The sequence below is a fragment of the Syngnathus floridae genome, chromosome 7 (genome assembly GCF_059516105.1).
Source record: "Syngnathus floridae isolate MCC-2025c chromosome 7, RoL_Sflo_1.0, whole genome shotgun sequence".
NCBI classification, from domain to species: Eukaryota; Metazoa; Chordata; class Actinopteri; order Syngnathiformes; family Syngnathidae; genus Syngnathus; species Syngnathus floridae.
Window position 1 is genome coordinate 4,759,961 of NC_142419.1, and position 6,241 is coordinate 4,766,201.

General features: G+C 42.2%; 1 protein-coding gene and 1 long non-coding RNA gene across 17 annotated transcripts in view; one reads left to right on the forward strand and one right to left on the reverse strand.

Annotated features, from left to right (window-relative positions):
- LOC148394833 (RNA-binding protein Musashi homolog 2-like) overlaps positions 1-6,241 on the reverse strand; it is a 166,989-nt gene that overhangs the window by 118,908 nt on the left and 41,840 nt on the right. The window lies entirely within an intron of this gene.
- LOC148394835 (uncharacterized) overlaps positions 1-6,241 on the forward strand; it is a 37,299-nt gene that overhangs the window by 17,551 nt on the left and 13,507 nt on the right. The window lies entirely within an intron of this gene.

Consider the following 6,241-nt stretch of genomic DNA (forward strand, 5'->3'; position numbering starts at 1 on the left):
AAATGCTTTATCATTGATTTGTTTCTGTGTGTGTGTGTGTGTGTGTGTGTGTGTGTGTGTGTGTGTGTGTGTGTGTGTGTGTGTGTGTGTGTGTGTGTGTGTGTGTGTGTGCGTGTGTGTGTTTATGCGTGCATACGTGCATGGGTGCGTGTGTGCATGCGTGTGTGTATGATCACAACATAATAATGTGCAATTTTGTTTGTAATCTAGTAATATGTGTGGTGCATTTCAAATACATACAATACAATACAATACAATACAAAACAATACAATACAATACAATACAATACAATACAATACTTTCTCTATGAATGACTGTGCATTTGATGTCTTGATGCATCACAAAATGCATTCAAAAAGCTGAACATTTTCTTATTACATATGCATGTGTATGTAAAAATCTTCCAGTGGAGTGTCTTCTCCCCATCTGAGAACAAAAACTGTTCATTTTGTGGTTATCATTAATGTAAGACGTAAATCTTAATGGTGAGTAAGGACTGGGTATCCACTGTCACTTGAAAACATTGAAGAATAAGAAAGCAATAGGCAAGATAATTAGTGCTTTGCAGTAACACCAAAAACATGACTTAAAGATGATGGTGAGGACAGTGAAATTTTGGCTCACTCACTTAGTTCATTGCAAGACTGTTCACGAACCAAAAGCAGTTTCTCTCATTAAAATGAATAGAATTACCAATAATCTGCTCCAGCCTCATAACCGAATTGTGTTTACCGTATTTTTCGCACCAAAAGGCGCACTGGATTATAAGGCGCACCCTCATTGATTTTTTTATTTTAGAAATTATTTCATATATGGGGCGCACCGGATTATAAGGCGCATAAAATAGAAGCTATACTGCAACAAACTGAGGTTGATTAGGGTTGCGGTATGCATCCACTAACCAATAACCAATGAGCCCTCTGTAAACAATCACGTTTCTCAAACTATCTCCTATAAAATGATCGGAACTGACTAAAGTTTGATCTAACACATTGGTACTACTTACTTATGTTTCCCTTCCATATTGATTGGTAAATTTACGCGAAGCATTAACGGAGCGGCCTATTTTGAGATGAAATAGCCTCATGCGGGGCGGCTCGGTGGAACACGGGGTAGCACATCCGCCTCACAGTTAGGAGGGTGCGGGTTCGAGTCCACCTCTAGCCCTCCCTGTGTGGAGTTTGCATGTTCTCCCCGGGCCCGCGTGGGTTTTCTCAAGGCACTCCGGTTTCCTCCCACATCCCAAAAACATACTTGGTAGGCCAATTGAACACTCTAGGTGTGAGTGCGAGTGCGAGTGTGAATGATTGTTTGTCTCTGTGTGCCCTGCGATTGGCTGGCAACCGGTTCAGGGTGTCCCGCGCCTACTGCCCGATGACGGCTGGGATAGGCTCCAGCACACCCGCGACCCCTGTGGGGACAAAGCGGTACAGAAGATGGATGGATGTATAGCCTCGTGCGTATAGCAGCTATCATTATAGCATTAGCCACCCGGAAATTCCCATGAGCCTAAGCTTGCAGACTCCCATGAGACTCAGCTAAGTGTCGTGGCAGCCCCCTATTAACAATCGCGTTTTTCAAACTATCTCCTATACAACGATCGGAACTGACTAAAGTTCAATCTAACACATTGGTACTGCTTATTTATGTTTCCCTTCCATATCGAGCTGTAAATTTACTCGAAACATAACGGATCAGCCTATTTTGAGATGAAATAGCCTCATGCGTATAGCAGCTATCATTATAGCATTAGCCACCCGCAAACTCCCATGAGCCTCAGCTTGCAGACTCCCATTGAGCCTCAGCAAAGTGTCGTGGCAGTCCCCTGTAAACAATCGCGTTTCTCAAACTATCTCCTATAAAATGATCGAAACTGACTAAAGTTTGATCTAACACATTGGTACTGCTTAGGTATGTTTCCCTTCCATATCGATCCGTAAATTTACTCGAAACATTAACGGAGCAGCCTATTTTCAAATGAAATAGCCTCGTGTGTATAGCAGCTATCAGTATAGCATTAGCCACCCGCAAACTCCCATGAGCCTCAGCTCGCAGACTCCCATGAGCCTCAGCAAAGTGTCGTGGCAGCCACCTGTAAACAATCACGTTTCTCAAACACTCTCCCATAAAAGTGATCGGAACCAACTAAAGACTGATTTAACACATTGGTGCTGCTTATTTAAGATTCCGTTGGATATTGATCCGTAAACGTACTCAAAAACATTAACGGAACAGCCTATTTTGAAATGAAGTAGCCTCGCGGGTACAACAGCTATTCAGTGACGCCCCCTGACGACGGTTGCTGTAATGCTGGGAAGCGATGCGACCTTGTAATTTACTACTCGTACTAAAACGTACTGAAACATTTTGGCAGAGCACTGTGTACAACCAGTATGGATCAACAAATTCATCAATTGATCCATATATAAGGCTCTCTGCATTATAAGGCGCACTGTAGTTTTTTTGAGTAAATCTTAAGTTTTTAAGTGCGCCTAATAGTGCGGAAAATACGGTACTTTATTTTGATGGATTTGATAAATAAACTAATGCATGAATAAATAAATAAATAATTAATACTACTACACCCTTTGAGTCTGGTGGATTGCTTCCATAAAAAAAAAAAAAAAACTGAATAAAAAAAAAAAAAAAAAATACGTGATGCGTGAAGACAACAATGTATACATACGCATTCCGTCCCTGTGATGGAATGGTCCATCTGTTTAACCCTAACCCTCTTTTTGTCAAATTACCCGTAGCATCAAGAATTATACACGTTAGAGCACACAGTACATGCAGTATGTGTCACGACTTGTCCCCGGTTGTTTTATTATGTGTAGGTTGTCATGGTTTCTTTCCGCGACTGTGTACTCGCCCCTCCCTTCCTGTGTCTACTCACAATCAATGTACTAATCACAGTCACCTGCCTCTTGTTACCTGTCTCGTATTTATGCAAGTCCTGTCTGCGTGTCACTCCCTGTCGGATCGTAGATATCGTTCTTGATGTTTTTGTTTCTTGGTTCCTGTCTTTGTCCGTTCTGTTTCGGTTAGCCAGCCAGTCTGTCGGTCGGTGCGTTAAGTTATGTTAGTTTGCCAGTTCCTGTTGGTTTGTTCCCCTCATCCTCCCTTCCAATTACCTTTTCCCTCAATAAACCCTGGTCCAAGCTGCATTTGGTCGCCCTGCTCCATTCCGATCCTGACAGTATAGTATATCTTGGTTTGTCCTCGGCAGCTGGCTGCTTACTTGTGAGCATCCTTAAACACAATGAAAGCATTTTTTGTGGCGCATGGACAAATTGCCAAACCTGAACATCGACTGCTCCCCAGTATACCAACGTTATTGAGCAACCAAGCAAGTGTTTATAAGAAGCTAATCAGTGCACCCCACAAAACAACTCTCCTTACTATACGAAGTGGCGCATTTACTTTTATCCAACCCATATCTCTCCATATCTGTTTAGTGGGGTTGATGTCCAGAACAGCTCATTGACAGACCCTTTTTCAGAAAGATAAGCTAAATGAACTCAAGATTTAGTGGGTTGTTTTTCTGGGTGAATAAACATTCCAGAGACACAGCTATTGTATAGTATACAATGTATACAAATGTCAAAAAGCAAATTTTCCACAATATACAATAATAAATTCAACCTGTTAGTGAAGGTTTGAGCCCTGTCAACTTCCATTGTGAAAGATATCTATCACTCACCACACTCCAAGTCTGTGTCTCCCATGGTAATGCCTTGCCCTGGTTTTCTGCACTCACCACTCTCCAAGTCTGTGTCTCCCATGGTAATGCCTTGCCCTGGTTTTCTAAAAATGTCAGTTGTCACAACAGTCCATGAAATACCAGCATCAGCCCCACATCCAAAATCTAACAATATACAGCGCAGTGCCTGGCTGTTAAGGCTGCAGGGTACTGATAAAAGGCAAAATACAATAGGAGGCGAGCCATTTCTTTAGAGCATCAGGTGACAGTCTTTCAACAAACAGAGAACCAAAGTGATCCCAAGCACCTCTGGACCACGTTATGGTTATCTGTCCCCCTGTGATAATGCAGAGGTCTCTGGGGATCTGGCACATGTATGGCATATTGCTGAGCCAAGGCACATAAAAGCAGCTTCTCAACGAGGAGGGCGCAGGCAAGACGGACAGTTTGAAGATGGAAGACTAATGAATAGAGGGAACACAAACACGAGGAAGAAATGATAACTGACATTTCCATTCACCAGAGAAGGAAAACCTCTAGAGAAAATAGATGCTGCTTTTAAATATTTCTTCTTCTGGGTGAAAATAACTACAAATTTAGAGATTTAGCTTCAAAAATAGTTATTACTAATAAACTGACAGAATGTAAATGCAACAAAATATCCTTTCATTGAGTCACACGCTGTCTATTATTGATGATACGTCGTCATTAAAAAATAAGTGATCTTTACACCATTGTTTCCACAAGGTGACACTCACGATCTACGACTGTAACTTTGCGGATCGACTTTAGCAGGTTGAACCGGAAGTTCAATTTATTCGCCAAAAAAGCTAATGTTATCTTTTTAAATACTCTTTTTTTTTTTTTAATCTGCGACAACCAAGTAAGCTGTGTGTCAAGCGTGAAATCCTTTTTATTGATAACAATCGTTAAATAAAATATCCATCCATCCATCCATTTTCTGTACCACTTGTGCCTATGGGTTCGCGGAGATGCTGGAGCCTATCCCAGCCTATCCCAGAAGTCATCAGTAGGCGGCAGACACCCTGAACTGGTTGCCAGCCAATCGCAGGGCACAGAGAGACGAACAACCATCCACACTTGCACTCACACCTACGGGAAATTTGGAGTGCTTAATCAGCCTACCATGCATGTTTTTGGGATGTGGGAGGAAACCGGAGTGCCCGGAGAAAGCCCACGCAGGCAGAGGGTGAACATGCAAATTCCACACAGGAATCACAGGAATCAAACGCGCACCCTTCGAACTGTGAGGCGGACATGCGAACCAGTGCAACACCGAGCCACCCTTAAATAAAATAGATGGACAAATTATTTCACGCTAGTTGCAGGCACTGTTTCTTTAGCATATTCTTGCACGTGAGTCTGCAGGATTTAAACAATGCACAGTTCAGGTTATTGCTATCACAAATTGTATCATTTATGTGCTTGAATCGGCTTAACGCAGCCTAGTTTTGTCTTTATCGCCCATGAATAACAGGGACCCTCTATATATGCTGTTAATTTTAAGATAAGTTGTGATTTCTTCCATGTTAGGTTTTCATCTGGAGCAGAAACTTAGATGGATGGACCGCCAGATACTGTATCTTTGTTGTAGCACACATGGAAATGTTTCATACAGTAGCTTGAAAGATAAGTGTGCATATTAAAAGTGTCTGATAACATTTTATTGGGGATATAAAGAGGGACAGTAACAGGGCCTACACCGGTGGGTCTTAACCTTTTTGGAGGTACCAAACCCCATCAGGTTCATATGTGCATTCACCGAACCCCTCTTCCGCCATCCGCGGACAGGGGTGGGGGGCAATGACATACCAGCTCTGCCGAACTCCTGAAGCAGACTCACCGAACCCCTGGGGTTCGATCGAACCCAGGTTAAGAACCACTGACCTAGACAATTACAAGCTTTTTTAACCCACTTAGAGAAAGATTGTGAAATCTGTAGAAAGGCTCAACTGCTGGCTGCAGGAATTTGCATCTCGATTATGTTTTTTTTAAACATAACATGAGAAAATTCTGAATTGTTTCTTCTGTTATCTTGGACATTGGTGGATTGCAAAAGTCCAGTACATACAGTATTTCAAACACACATATATGTATATAAGTAACTTCAGTGACCTAATTTTCGTGCACAGCAAAACTCTATAGGTAGAGTTTCCTTTCTTTTGGTATTTTTCTAGGTTTTCTCTAGTGGGAGTGACTACAGCTGACTTGTTTTGGCCTGGCAAGCCACAGTCACTAAGAAAGTGAGTCTGGAGAGCACAGCCTTCACCGCTGCTGAGCCTCGGTTCAAAATGAACCCTCCAATCGAATTCTGTTATTTGCTGTGAAGCATCCTCCGTGCACAACCTCACCAATCAACACTGTCCATACTCGTTCAAAATAGCGCATGGGAGAGACAATAATTTGTTTACGTTATTCAGCATTAAAACAGTTTTAAAGTGCGGCCAAAGTGCATTTAAAAGGATCTCCACTTGGAGAGCATCTTCTACCCCTGATCATGTGTCCGTAGGTCATTA